Source organism: Urocitellus parryii, chromosome 5 (assembly GCF_045843805.1).
Source record: "Urocitellus parryii isolate mUroPar1 chromosome 5, mUroPar1.hap1, whole genome shotgun sequence".
In the NCBI taxonomy this organism is placed as follows: Eukaryota; Metazoa; Chordata; class Mammalia; order Rodentia; family Sciuridae; genus Urocitellus; species Urocitellus parryii.
The window spans coordinates 53053494-53069918 of record NC_135535.1 but is presented as its reverse complement, the minus strand read 5'-3'; positions in this window follow the sequence as shown (position 1 = coordinate 53069918).

Below are 16425 nucleotides of genomic sequence, written 5' to 3'. Positions count from 1 at the left end.
GAACCCACTGCTGTTAGTGAGTGGTACCACTACCATAATTCAGGTTTTTGGAATTTTAGATTTATATCCTTTTTCATTATTCCATGACTCTTCTATCAGTTACAAGGGGTGAACTTGGGTAAGTCATTTGATTTGTTGAGCCTCATATTTCCACCTATAAACTGAGGTTAATAATGCTTACTTCAAAAAAAATTATTCTGAAAACTAAATGTAATTAATTACATAAGTTTAATTCAGTCTCTGGAACATAATACATGCTCAATAAATGTTGATTTAAATAGAGTAGATGGGTTCCCTACAAACATTCAGACTAGATTTATTAAGAATATGTTACCCTTGAAATTGGAATATATATAAAGCAAGATTGTCAGTTTTACATAATTTATGATTCTTGATCTTTAATGGTTATGTTTTGACTAGGTCAGCTTTGGAGCTACAAAGTTGTTGTACTGTGGAAACACTTCATGTAAAGGGCAAAGAAATTTTCATGTCGGTGGCACATATCTGTAGTCCCAGTGGCTTGGGAGGCTGAGGCAGGAGGATTGCAAATTCAAAGCCAGCCTCAGTAACTTAGTGAGACCCTGTCTCAAAAAAAAAAAAAAAAAAAAAAAAGTTCTGGGGATGTGGTCAGTGGTTAAACACACCGGGGGAACAAAACAAAACAAAACAAAACAAAACAAAAGACGTTTTGGGGTGGGTTCTTAAAAATGCACTCTAGTTAAGATCTCTTTAAAAATTTTTAGATATTCATAATTTATATTAATTTTAAAATAACATTCTTTCCATATCAAAATTTTAGTGTATGTTAATGTTGAAATATTCTGTTTTCTCCTTCTTAAACAAGGTCTGATGACATGACTTGAACTGTTTTCCCTTTGTTTGCTGATGCTTTTGTTGACAGAATCAATGGAAATTATCAAGTTACATAGTAGTTTTTTTTCCTTTGAATAAAATTGTGATGTACTTGTCAGACTTCAAAGATATGATGGAAGGCAGTGTAAATATGGCCTAGATGATAGTACTCTAGAGAATAAAAGGTCCAGACAGTAAGAGGTAAAAGCCAAGAATATTTTGAACTCAAATTGGATAGGGATATTTTAATAATGTAGGTAGTAGCTAGAAATAGATCAATAGAACAAGAATACCGGTGGTTTTTGGAGAGTGGCATCCATTTTAATGCATATATAGGGTTTTTTTTTCTGGATTTAAATTTTTTTTCCTTTTAGTTGTCAATGGACCTTTACTTTATTTATTTTTATGTGGTGCTGAGGATCGAACCCAGTGCCTCCCACATGCTAGGCAAGTGCTCTACTACTGAGCCACAACCCCAGCCACCCATATCTAGGGTTCTATGCTGTATCTTTCACATTCACAGGTTCATTTCTGTCTGTGCCTGTTATCATCCCACCCTTATGTTGTGACGTTAGTGTCTTGTTCCTCACCATTCAGAGCCTATCAAACATTTACACTGATTTATCTATTACCTTTAAGTTGAAATTCACATCACATTGACATCAGTGAACACCATTTTTTTGTGTGATCATTATACAAACATAGTATATATTGGCTCATTAATTCACTCATTTGACACAGGTTTATTAACATATTACTGGACCAGTCCCCATGAGTGTATAGTTGGAGATCATGATCCTGACCCTCACAGCAGAGTACACCTTTTAGAGGGGGAGACAGACAAGCAAGACCTCCTTCCCAGTGAGGTCAGTGTGGTAAATGACCTGGGGATACTGTAGAAGTTCAAAGGTGGAATGGAAACTTTTCCAGCTTACTTCCTAATCCCTCTTTATTCAGGCCTTCTGGGTTAGACTGACTTATTTGTAATTATCCTGAATATCATGCACTTTTCCATCCCTCTGATTTTAAAACATATTTTGTTTTCATTCATTCAACCAAATGGATTGAAAGTGCACTGCATGACATAAAGTGGGTGCTATCCCCTGCTGGTGAGGAGGGACTCAGCCTCACACGGTCAGTTGCCTTTCCCTACCCCTCCAGGCTCCCTCTACACCCCATTCTCTGGCCACTCAGCCCATGAGCTCTTTCTTCTTGAGCCCCAGGAGACTTATTGTCTGCCACAATATCAAAGCGTACAGTTATTGGAGAATCAAACAGAATTTTCTGGTTTAATAATTTATCCACAGTAATGCAAATATCATGGGAAAATAAATATTTTATTTTTAAGTGTCTGCTCTTATTCCTCCAGCTGAATGATAGTTGGCAGTGTCCTAAGGCTTAGTCTTCTTGTCTGTTAAGTAAGCAAATGAAGATGTAACTGAAGTTCTTTCCTAAGTCTGCAATTACATATATTTTTTAAATGCAAACTTTTGTATGGATTTAATAACCTGGGTTAAGTTTCTTCATGTTTCATTCCAAGTGCTCAGAGACAGCTTGAGAAAGGAGAAAGATGCCAAGGTGGAGAATGAAGAAAGTAAATAAAGAAGATAAGAAAAGGAAAAAAAAGCAAGGACCCCATCAGAAGGGGGACTGGAGGTTTTCTGAAATGAAGACAAAGATCTTGCTTTGCAGAAAATAACCCCTTCTCAGGGTTTCTTTCCTCCTACTTCCCATTAAATCTTGCAAAAAATCTTTATTTGTTATTAACCTTGTGTGTAGATGTTTTAGTCAGCTTTTCCCCCTCTGTGACTAAAAGATCAGACCAGAACAATTGTAGAGGAGGAGAAGGTTATTTGGAAGCTTAGTTTCGGAGGTCTTAGTCCATAGAGGGCCAGCTCCATTCCTCGGGGCTCCAGGTGAGACAGGGGAGCATGGAGGAAGAGTGTGGCAGAGGGAAGCTGCTCACATGGTGATCAAGAAGCAGAGGGAGACTCCACTTTCCAGATACAAAATATGTACCCCAAAGCCACGCTCCCAATTCCCACCTCCTCTAGCCACACCCTACCACTTTAGTTACCACTCAGTTAATCCCTATCAGGGGGATTCATTCAGTGATTGGGTTAAGACTTTCACAACCCAATCATTTCTCCTCTGAACCTTCTTGCATTGTCTCACATATGAGCTTTTGGGGGACACCTCACATCTAAGCCATAACAATAGAATTTACATATTGAAAAGCAATGACTGGATTGTGGAGTGTGAATTGTATAACTAACCTCCTAATTCTCCCAATATGTTTCTCATAGAGTTGATTAAAAGAATTTTTAAAAAACCTTCAGACTATATTTTTATAAATCTGTATATTTTTTTAAAAAGTTGAATGTTAAAATTTTCCAAAACAGTGTTTCCTGTATTCTCAAGTATTTCTGATATTTTAATTAAAGTATAATAAACCAACTCTACTTTTTCCTAGACATATTATTTTGGAATGGGACTACTGGGTAATTCGCTTTATTGCGCAATGACAGTGATATGGGCAAGTTTTATAACAACAGATAAATGGAAAGTAGTTTCTATTTTCAAGGTATTTACAGTTATTGGTATACCTGTTGCGTCAGAAAGTCGAACAGGCTACAGCATGGCATTTTATATGACATATGTATGTATTAGTCAGCTTTCTGTTGCTGTGACAAAATGTCTGAGAAAAACAACTTAAAAGAAGAAAGATTTATTTTGGTTCACAGTTTCAGTTCATGATCACTTGGCCTCATTGCAGTGGATCTGTGGAGGAGGAACATCATAGTGGAAGGGTGGGATAAAGCAAAGTTGCTCACCTTGGCAGGGAAAGAGAGAGGCAGTGGGTAGTGACATGTCAAGGACAATATAAACCCTTCAAAGGCATGCCCCCAGAGCCCCTCTTTTCCAACTAGGCCCCACTTCCTAAAGTTTCTGCCACTTCTCCATAGGGCTACGCACTGGGAACCAAGCCTTTAATGCATGAGCACTTTCAGGTCCCATCTAGATAGCTACACTTATTTTACATTTCTTCCTGCTTATCTCTCTATATGCATTCACTTACCTAGACATGTACATTTATATAATCTATTTTGCATATGCATATAAACATTGAAACATGGAAAAATATTTACTTCTATTTAGTTACACCAAAAATTTTTGTGCTTTCAAAATTACATCTCTGAGAAAAGCTCCAAAAGTTATAAATGATATTATCCCTGATTCTACATATTTTGGGTTATAGCCCCATCTGAAAATTGAATAAAAGTTAAGCAGACTCTTCTTAAAAAATGCCCAATGTTGTGAAAGTTTAAAAAGTTGGGGGACTGCAAAGAGTTTATCAGCTAGGTTAGAAACAGCAGGCATAAGCAAAATCGGGCCTTCCTATTGAAAAAAATGGAAATTGCAATTTTTTTCCTTTGGCCAACAACTTGATGCCAACTTTCAAAAACTGAAATGCCTACAAATACAACGCCTATACTCTGCACACTTTAAAGCTCTTTGTAGTGAATTCAAATGAATGGAAACCGCCCAATGAATTAATCATTTACAGTTGTATTTGTAGCATAATCTTTCAAAATCATCAGTACATGTAGATCTCATTCTTTCTTGAATTAGTGGAGCAGCTGTGGATAGACTCTTAGTTATGTAGGAAAGGTTTACCTTCGGGGAGAGATCACTTGATAGTATTTTGAGAAGTTGATCTAGCACTGGCTGTTTGGACCTTTCCTGTAAATTTTCCTGCATCAGTTCTAAGGGAATCAAACAGCCTTGTGTTTTTGCTAGCAGCGCATGCTTCCTTGAACTGTCATCTCAGCACCTGCAGCTTGTCTTGTTCTCTGATGTTATGCAAAACATATCAGCCTTTTAAATTGCCTGATCCAAAGCTTATTTGTCATGCATTTTCTACCCTTTGATCTCTCTCTGCATTGTTATTTATCAGTACCAAAAAGCTGTAGTGGAGCCCTAGGCAAATTCAAAGGTGTCCAGCATTGCTTTTGGCCTGGGGTCCATAAAATTAAGTTGGTCACAGGTTTGGTTTGGTTTTCTCTAACTTGTCAGCCTGCATCCTAAGAGTACCATTCTCACCTTTATTTATAGAGTCATATGAAAGATTGCATGGGGTTTGTCTTTGAAACAATGAATAACTTTCCCCTGCTCATAGCACACAACAACTTAGTCATCTATATGAGATCCTTTTCATCATTTTACTATAACTTCCACTCTTAACAATTATCCTGGTTTTACATTGCATTCATGTGGTTCATATCTGTCTTCCCATTATATTGTAAGCTTTATGATTCAGAAAGTGCATCTAGTTGGCTCACCTTTACATTCCTTGCACCTAGCCAAGTGCCTGGCCTGTAGTAGGTAATCATCAATATGTATTGAATGAATTTAACTTTGCCTGAGTATGTTGGGAGTTTCTCAACAACAAAACATGGCTTTCTGAATTACTTTGAAGAGTATGAAGGTTTTCTTTGGTCTGCCTGCTATTTTTGTTCGTCTCTCTCCCCTTGGCTCCCTGTAGCTCTACTCATTGGGCCTCCTTTCCCTCTCCTTTCAGTAAAGGTGAAACAAGCACCAGAAGTCACCCAGTACTGCTTTGCTGATGCTGACATTTATCTCAGGTTGGTGGACCTCAGGGCAGGCTGAGGGAAGAAGGTGAATAAGGTCCTTGGTGCAATACTCATTGCACTGACCAGATTCACCCGATGCTGCCTAAACTGCTGTTACTGCTAGAAAAACCGTGAGTGGGTGCAGTTAGCTGAACACCATAAATGCATATTGCCAAAAGTTCTGGACTCAAGTTTTTTAAAATTTTTTTAATTAGTTATACATGACAGTAGAATACATTTATGCACTTTGATATACATAGATGGGGTATAATTTCTCATTTTTCTGATTGAACAGGTTGTAGAATCACATTGGTCATGTAGTCATATATATACATAAAGTAATAATGTCTGTTTCATTCTACTGTCCTTTCTGTCTCCACATCTCCTCCCCTTCCCCCCCCTTCACTTCCCTCTACCTCTTCTAAGCTAACTCTATTCTTCTCTAGTACCCCACCCCCATTGTGAATCAGCATCCGCATATTAGAGAAAACATTCATCTTTGGTTTTATGGGATTGGCTTATTTCACTTAGCATGATATTCTCTAACTCCCGTCTATTTACTGGCAAATGCCATAATTTCATTCTTCTTTAAAGCTGAGTGATATTCCATTGAATACACATATATACCACATTTTCTTTATGCATTCTTCTATTGAAGGACACCTACATTGGCTCCATAGTTTACCTATTGTGGGTTGAGCTGCTATAAACATAGACATGGCTGCATCAGACTCCGTTTGAGTGAATTATAACTGGGATGAGCTACTTGATGGTATCAAAAGTAATTATCTACAACAGGGAAGCTAAACTTACACAGGACCATAACTGTCTCTTTTATATGTTCCTGTAATGGCTTAACTTTTTTTCTTTTTATAGAGGCTGTTACTTTAATGATTGAAAAACAATTTTTTTTGAGCATCATAAGGGAAGTGATGCCTTTGAATCATTTTCAAGACTTTATCAATTAAAGAAGATTTAAGAACATAGTATAAACTTGAGTGGATTTATAATAAAACAGACACAAAAATTTAAAGTGATTGACATGACAATGAAATCACCTAGAATTACTCCTCTTTTTTGAAATGGACACGTAAAGTTATATAGTGTGTTGGTCTGCAGAAAACTCAGAGTAGAACAGTCCAGATGCTGCTGCTCACCAGTTGTGTGACTCTGAGCAAGTTACTGGGCTTTATTGCCTCAGTTTTCTTGTGCAAAAGAAGGACCATCATAGCAGCTACCTCACAGAGTGGAAACACAGTGGAGAGGCCTGGCATAGCTTATAGCTTCATCATTATTTTTTTATATTTCAAACAATCTACATACACACTGTGAAAGGTTTCAAAATGTTAATGTCTTTATTTTTTATCAGAACTTATGTTTCATCTATGCAATTTATAGTTGAGAAAAGGGAATAACGATAATTTTCCCCAAATCTAGAGAGTTTCTCCTTCCTTGAGTAGGCAGTCCTTGAACACATTTATTTGATTGTGGTGTCTGTAAAAACACTGAGCAAAGGAATGGTGGAGGGGTTGGTCATGTACTCAGATAAGAATGGGGGATCTGGCATGAATACGAGGACAGTGATGATTGAGTTGATGATGTCAGAGATTATGTGCCAGATCTACTACTTGTGGATTAGCTGTGTGACCTTGGGCAGGTCACTCAACCTTTCTGAACACCTCTTCTCATCTATGAGAGCATGATAACTCCCTACTTCATTCAGTGGCTATGAGATAATGTATGTGAAAGTGCTTTGTGAGCTTCTTTTGTTAGGTTCAGTGAGCCAGTTGCACCTTAGGAGCCATATGCACCCACATTTCCCAATGCCCTTGACCTACATAGTTCCCTTTCTTTTTGTCCTCCAAGTTTCCCTCCCTGTCTGTATTCTTTTTGGAGTGGTTTATTTATTTCAGCCCTTAAACTAAGAATATGCAATCACCCATGAATGTACTTCATTCTCAGATTTCTTTCCCATTGTTTTTGCAATTAGTTTATGACATTGAAAGCGAGGGAGGGAGAAATAGTTTATAAATGCAGTGAAATGCAGCTTAAAGCAGGACAATCTGTCTGACTGTAACTGGAAAACCAACATGGCGGAGCATCCTCCTTACGCTCTAGAAACAAAGCAGTGTTCTCCAGTGCAAGTCATATGCAAAAACCCATCTCCAAGAGCCACAGGCATGCATGGGCTTTTCAACTCTGGCTTTGGTTTCAAGAATCAGTAAACATTTATGCAACAGTGATGACAGTGCCAGGCAGGAGGATTTTGAAGATGAAACTGGGAGTCATTCATGTTTTTCGGGATCCTATGCTCAGGTGTAATGCTTGGAGAAACAAATTGATGTTCAGTATAAGCAGTGCTGTTATTTGCTTATCAATACAAATGCATATACATGTATCTATACAGAATAATTATATATGTATACACACACACACACACAATTTGTTTGCAAAACAAAGCAATGTAATCACTTAGAGATGGCCTCCACTGCTGTAAGTGGAAAACCAGTGGTTTTCCTAGCCTGCAGATAAATACTATGAGAGTTGAAGTTAAGATACAATAAAATGTTTATTTTGTATTTTAAAAATTTATTTACTTATTCTAATTTAACAGCAGAATGCATTTCAATTCATAGTACACATATAGAGCACAATTTTTCATATGTCGGGTTGTACACAAAGTAGAATCACACCATTCGTGTCTTCATACATGTACTTAGGGTAATGATATCCATCTCATTCCAACATCTTTCTGACTCCTATGCCCCCTCCCTTTCCTCCCTCCCCTTTGCCCTATCCAAAGTTCCTCCATTCCTCCCATGCTCCCCACCCCCACCCCATTATGGATCAGCATCCACATATCAGATAAAACATTTGGAATTTGTTTTTTTTGGGGATTGGCTTAATTCACTTAGCATGGTATTCTCCAACTCCATCCTATATACATGCAAATGCTATGATTGTATTCTCTTTTAATGCTGAGTAATATTTCCATATACCGCAGTTTCTTTATCCATTTATCTATTGAAGGGTATCTAGTTTGGTTCCACAATTTACCTATTATGAGTTGTGCTGCTATAAACATTGCTGTGGCTTTGTCACTGTAGTATGCTGTTTTTAAGTCCTTTGGGTATAAACCAAGGAGTGGGATAGCTGGGTCAAATGGTGGTTCCATTCCCAGTTTTCTGAGGAATCTCCATACTGCTTTCCATAGTGGTTGCACCAATTTGCAGTCCCACCAACGATGTATGAGTGTGCCTTTTCCCCCACATCCTCAGACCAATAGTACAGAGTAGAGGACACAGAGACAACCCACATGAATACAGTTATCTCATTCCAGACAAAGGTGCCAAATACATATATTGGAGAAAGGATAGCCTCTTCAACAACTGGTTCCGGGAAAACTGGAAATCGATAAGCAGCAAAATGAAATTAAGCCTCTCTCTCTCACCATGCATGAAACTCAACTCAAAGTGGATTAAGGACCTAGGAATTAGATCGGAGACCCTGAGCCTAATAGAAGAAAAAGCAGGCCCAAATCTTCATCATGTCAGATTAGGCCCTGACTTCCTTAACAAGACTCTTACAGTGCAAGAAAAAAAATCAAGAATCAATAAATGAGATAGATTCAAACTGAAAATCTTCTCAGCAAAAGAAACAACCAGTGCGGTGATGAGAGATCCTACAGAATGGGAGCAAATTTTTACCACATGCACTAATCTCTTTTTATTATTTTTTAACTTTTAGCTGGATTTTATTTTATTTTATTTTTTTTTTAATTTATTTTTTTTTAAATATTTATTTATTTTTAGTTCTCGGCGGACACAACATCTTTGTTGGTATGTGGTGCTGAGGATCGAACCTGGGCCGCACGCACACCAGGCGAGCGTGCTACGGCTTGAGCCACATCCCCAGCCCCATTTATTTTATTTTTAGTTATGCATGATAGTAGAATCCATTTTGATAAAATTATACAAGCATGGAGTATATCTTATTCTACTCAGGACCCCATTCTTGTAAGCATATCTGATGGTAGGATTCACTTAGGTATTTTCATACACGTACATAGGAAAATTATGTTAGAGTCATTCTATTGCCTTTCCCATTCCTACCCCGCCCCTTCCCTTTCCTTCATTCCCCTTTGTCTAATCTGTTGAAATTCTCACAAAAGAATATTTTAAAATAGGAAATACTCACTTTGGAAACTTCTTATATAGTTATTTCATTGGCACAATTTAGTCATTTAAGATTGTTCCAACTGTATTTCAAAATATTCTGTATCCCATGAACTTAAAAAAAAAAAGGTCCTATAAAATAAAAACCTTGACTTTTTGAGCCTCAGGCTTCACTTATTATTTAGATGTCAAGATTCTGTATTTTCAGAATAATCCATTACAAACAAGATATAAATGGTTTAAGGACATACCTCTTCAGAATTCTAAAATCCACCAGAATACCTAGCAGCAATGTCCTACCAGATGTTTCCAACTTAAAGGGCCCGGGAGATAAACATTCCTTTGTAAAGCAAGCACCACATTATATGGATCACCAGTTTTGTTTGCTTTTGTCAGATGACCCATATTTTTCTCTGCCTCATCAACCTTAGAGACTGAAATGACCTGGGGCCAAGAAAGCCCAGGATGCCACTTGTGACTTGTCTCGTGGTTTAATGAGTTCCCCTTAGTAGATTATCTTCCTCTTTTCAGTGGGTGTTTGGAAATATTTCACTTAGTAAATTGAAAATCCTTGTGGGAAGAAGTACAGTACAGATCAAAGTCCAGGCCAAGAAAAGGATAAAGAGAGGCTTTCTGGCCAGGAAAAGTAGCCATGTAAGAGACAGAGGTTGCATTAGTGAAATGAAGGCATGTTTAAAATTTCCCTCAAATAATCATGGAAAATGGGTCAAGTATCACAAGTACTGATTTAATTCTCTGCTTGGTGGAAACTGTAGACAGCTAGTTAAAGGCCGAGCCCATCAGACTGGTTAGAAAAGCAACAGTGGTTGGATTGCCACCCCCACCCCAGCTTCTCTGTTATGAAAACTAAGGAGAAGGATTAATGTGAAGTATTTTTTTTTTTAAATCTTCACAAGTGGTGAGGGAGGGAAGGGGGTGGGGGTGAATGGAGAATCCACAAGTGTTCCAAGGATTAAAATGTAAAGGACAGAACAGAGGAAGAGCAGTTGCTCCCTAAAATTTTAGCTGCCCTGAACATCTTAGTGCCATTTTCTCTCTTCTTGGTTAGGGAGCCTGCCAGTTATGACACATTGCTGGAACTTCCAGGGTGACATTTTTCTAGGTTTAGGTATCTAGTCTGGCTATTCATACTTTTTGCCTCTTGCCTTGGATTTTCTTTTTGGATGTCTGCTTTATTGCTTATGGAGATTTTTTTAAAGAGAAAAGAGAAAGAAAGGGGATGGAGCTGAAAGTGGAAATTAATTCCTGCCCTCTTGCTAGCAGCAGCACTTACAGATGATTGAAGGGAAGGAGATGAAAACAAACCACTACAATGAGGGTTTTCAATTCTATCTGAATATCTTTGGCAAAAGTATTTTCCAATTATTATGGATCACTATTAAATAATATCTTTGGGCTTAATATTTGAATCTCTTAATCTAAGAGTCTTAAAGCTACCAGTTTCCTTATAATTGAACTATTAACATTTGCTGTGGAGCTCATGCCAAGAAGCACTTGCAGGTGGGGTGCCGAGCCATGACTGCTTAGAAGGCAACGTTTGCCCCACACATTGGCTGGTGTCCGTTGACCTTTACGAGAAGAGCTTCCTTTCATGAGGTCAGTGTGTCCCAGCCATGGTTTTGTGACATCTGAAAGTAATTCCTATTACTTCAAGGGATTATACAGTCCTACAAAATTGTTTCAAAAAAAGTTTTAAATTAACTTTATTTCCAAAAACATACCCCATGTCTTACATTATTCCCCTCCCACACCTTTCTGGCAAGTGGGGAAATGAAAGAAAGCTGTCACGATACGAACTCAATTTATTTTTCCTCTCACAGAACCCATTAATTGAAGACCCACCATGTGCCTGGTACTATGTGTACATGAAAGATACAGTAATTACATTCATATATAATATATATTATATGTGTATATGTGAATATATATAAATATATATATACACACACATGCATAAACTCTCTCTCTCTATATGTATATTTCAATTCTTTCATCTATATGTATATAATACCATTTATATATGTATTTAATACCATTTACCTGGCCCCAAGAAAAGAGCTATAAGGAGCCCTTCTGGAATTCTAACCTAGTTTCTACAACAAAAATATTTTTTCTTTCCTGTATACTATACTCATCCTGTAGCTCCTTAAGTTCAGGGACTATGTCTTAAATCTTTACATAGCCTACAGTCTAGAAATGAAAGAACAGAGTGAAAGACATGCATTTTAACCAGTCACTTGGGTAAATCCCATGATCTCCATGGGTTTTATATACTTTATTTATGGCTGAATAGAAATAACTCATGTTTATGGACTATTTACTCTAGGGCAAACATTGCTAAGCACATTATGCACATTAACTTAATTAACCCTTAGGACACCTATATCTATGTCATAGGTATAATTAAACCATTTGTGTGGAAGAGGAATAAGAGACCAAGAGAAATGAGTAGTTTGGGCAAGTTCACAGAACTGCAATTGTAGGATCATGATTCAGACAGGTTCCCTGACTCTAGGCTGCGGCTTGCACCTTTAATTGCTGGACTGTGCAGCTTTGTGTGAGCCAGAAAGTCTCAAGGTCTCTTCCAGAACTGCAGTACTTCATACAGCTACACAGTTCCTCATGTTGGAGGATCCTTGGTATTCCCTAACTTCCTTTTTAGAAACATTTATTAAAAAATTCAAATTTAACTCTAATGTTGCTCTTAATTGTTTATCCTATAACTCCATTACTCTTGCAGAGCAGAATTGGCTTCTCCAAATGATTTATGCAAGTCAACCTTACGGACCATTTCTCCACTAGCAATGCACTTTACCCTCTTAAAAAAAACAATGCATTTTCTTCTGAAATTACACAAGGCTCTCTTTTTCCCCCTCACATTTTTTTTTGATTGATGGCAAGCACAACAAAAATGTTTACTTTTAGGTTCCATGTGTCAATCTTCCTCTCACTCATTCTGGTGGGGCTCATGAGGGCATCATGGTTACAGTATGTGCTCTGCTCTCGGAGTCCAGTGCTGGTTGTGCCACACAGTAACTGAAAGACCCTTGGCAAGTTATGGAATCTCTTTGTGCTTCTGTAAAACAGGCATAATAATAGTTTCTTCATAAGATTAGTATGAGGATTTAATGATTTAATGCATACAAAGACTCTTAAGTAACTCCGGACACACTGTAAATGCTATACTTCTGTTTATCTCCTCAGATACCAGCCTCTTGTGATCACATTTCTATAGACTAAAAGCCAATTCCAACATCCATGGAAAAGATACAGCATATACTCCAGTGATTTAGAACATAGACTTTGGAATCAGAGAGACCTGGATTTACACTCTATTTTGTTTTTAATTTTAAATTTTAGTTGTGGATGAACCCAATACTTTTATTTTTGTGTGGTGCTGAGGATCAAAGCCAGTGCCTCATTCATGCTAGGCAAGTGCTGTACCACTGAGCTACAACCTTAGCCCCTGCACTCCAACTCTTTATTTGCTAGTTGTATGAGCATGGGAAAACACAACATCCCTGAGGCTGTTTTCCATAATATTATTATTATCCTCCTAGATAGATATGAAGCTTAGATGAATATATATATATATATATATATATATATATATATATATATATATACCTAAATATATACCAATCTTTAATAAATATATACCCATCTTTAATAAATATATACCCATCCTTAGCTAACTTTTATTGGGGGCTGCAATCACAGGATAGAAGAAGTAAAGGAAAAAGGAGTGGATAAAGGAAGGAAGGAAAGGAAATACAGGTGGTGTATAATCAACTTTGCCAGAACTTCAAGAGGAAACACAGGGCATCTTCAGGTGTGTAGAACTATCCATCAGTTGAAGGAAGGGAGAAGAATTCATCTATGATCTACCTCTGGTCTTCTGCCTGTCATTAATCTTCAATCCATGAAGTCTTGACTCCTTCCTACTGCTAGCTGTCTCACCAGGTCCATCTAGGCTGTTATGAAGAAGACAGATCCCATGTTGTATGATGAACTTTCTGAGCCCAGAAGTGGTGTGAGAACCCAGCACCTGGGTGGGTCTGGTTAGCTTTGACCTGACTGTTGGAGCTGCCATGGCTGTGTCAGAACTCAGTCATACTCCAGGGGGGGGCTGACACTGCTTTGTCAGAAGATGAGACAGGATTCTCTATTAAGCAAGCAGCCAAAGGCCAGGAAACAAGATGTTCTGGATGAATCTGGGGAAATTCACAATTTTGTCTAATATGATGCCCAATTCAGTGACTGGCAGTTAGTATGCATTGTAAAAGTGAATGTTGATACTGTTATTAGTACAAACACATAATCAGAGTGTTAAGAATTCTAGGACTATTTGTAGCATCTGGATATGTTTTATTTCCCAGAAGAATGATTCTGAGTTTATAAGGTGATGAGGCACCCAGAGTTTCCCTGACCATAGGCTGAAATTGGCTCTGTAACTTGTCAGGCCAGGTTAAAAAAAAAAAATGAAACTGTAGGACCTTTTGTTGAAAACTTACTGAGAATTTCAAGACAACACCGTAAGGTAATAGCTAGCAATGAGCAGTGAAAGGGAAGGAGCTTATTGGAAAACATGTCAAAAGAAAAAGATTAATGGGATTAATTCTTGATAGGGTCCATTGAGGTTGATGTGAAGCTAGGAATTATGGCTGTAGGTGTCTCCATTTGTGTGGGAAGGATAATTTCTTTACCGGCACAGGCACACTAAGATAACTTCTGACCAGCTACTCCAATGCCCACATCAACATGGGATTGACTTGAAGATGAAGACCCCCTAAACAGGGAGTTCCAGAGAGGTCAAAAATTTCACCCCCCTCCCCCTGCCACATGAGGGAGGAGTTGAGCAGCTGATTGCAAGGAGTACAGAAGTGATCCCCCGTTCTCCAGGAGGGTATCAAAGAGTAATAAATTTGGAGACAGCACTGTCTCCTTTGTCTTCTCTGCTTGGAGACAGCCCACTCTCCCTCTGTCTCTCTCTGAGAGTGCTTCTCTGCTTAAGCCTCACTTTGCTTTTATTTTACTTCCAACTCACTTTTCACTTTACTTACCCTTGTAATGAATTTTTCTTGTCTGGCTTTTGGTGGCTGACTTCAAATTTTTCTTTCTTTGGAACACAAGAACTGAGGTTTGGAGTTTCAGCTCCCTGATGCAAACAGGGACAACACTACCCAAGCACTGATCAAGCACCAGGCATTTCTAAACATGGAACTGTATGCAGCGGCTCAGGTCTCATGCCCATGAAGGCACCCTCCTAGAGGCTCCAGGGACAGACCTCAGACATCTCGTCTTTCACCTGAGTTTAGCCCGTATAACTCTTTACTTAGTATTTTCTCTTTACCTGCAGAACTGGCCCAGTGGATACGAACTGACTACCACGTGTGGTGTTTAAGAGTCTTTAGTACTCAAGTCACTTCTCCTCGCCAGCCTTTTCTGTCTACACTTAGGTGTACAATGTTTTTTGGGAGCATACACACAGATGGCTCCCAGAGTTCTGAGATGGAGCAGATGGGATGTTCTGAGGAGGTAGATGAAAAGAGGGTTTTTCCATGGAGGGAATGAGAAAGGAGGCAGATTATTAGGCTTGGAAGGGTTTTGGTTGTAGAAGGTGAGATTCGTAGTTTCTTAAGAAAGGGGCTTTAAAGGCGAGATGAGGGGATGACCGAGGTACCACACTGGGGCTGGGGGAAGGAAGCTCATATGCTAAACACAAACCTTACAGTTTTAACTGGATATCCAAACTGTTAGTATTTAACCTTAAATTTTGTGAGTCTTAATAAACCACATAAATAAAATGTATCTCCTCTGTCTAGGATAGCTTAAAAAATTAAAGCTTAAGTCTTGTTCAAAGTGGAAACCGTTCTGTTCTGACACAATTCTTCATAAAAGAAACCAGGGCTCCTTGGAGAACTGACTGATTCTAGGACTGAGGCAAGAAATATAAAATATAAATCTGGAGAGTCTTTTAGTACTACAGAGTTAAGAATTACTCAAAAACAAAATGAGGGTTATGTCAAAGGGACACAGGTGCCACCAGGAAGGGTTCCCAATGGTGCAGTTAGAATAATTTGAACAAAACAAAAACATAGTATTGAATTACAACCTAAAGCATAAAATAAGTTTCCATGAGTCTAAAATGACATGAAAAAAAAATTAATACAGAATAAACATGGAATAGACAAATTTTCTGTGCAGAAGAATTGCAAATGATTTATGTTGGGACCCTGTCCTCAGAGAGAGAGAGAGAGAGAGAGAGCATAACTTCCCCCTCCTTACATAAGGACAGCACATAGTAACTTTCTCCCAGAGTAGGGTGGAAATGGGGGGGGGAACAGTAGTTTTGCAGTGAAAAACCCTGCAAAACTCTATATCATTAGCAGATCAAGGTTAACATCTGCAACAATAAGTCACATTGATATATTTCCTTGATATGGCATGATGAAAATGGCGCTTGATTCCTGTGGTGTTTCTCCTCCAAACCCATAAATGCTGTTGAGTTATGAGAAACACATCAGACAAAGAAAGGTCCATAGCCAAGAGAAACCTAAGGAAATGTGATGGCAATATATTGTGATATCTGGGACAAGATCTTAAAACAGAAAAAGGATTTTAGGATAAAATTAAGGAAATGAGGATAAATGCACATAAAGCTTGGACTTAATAGTAACTCACTGATGCTGGTTTATTAGTTCTGATGAATGGGTTATGTAAGTATGTTCACACTAGAGGAA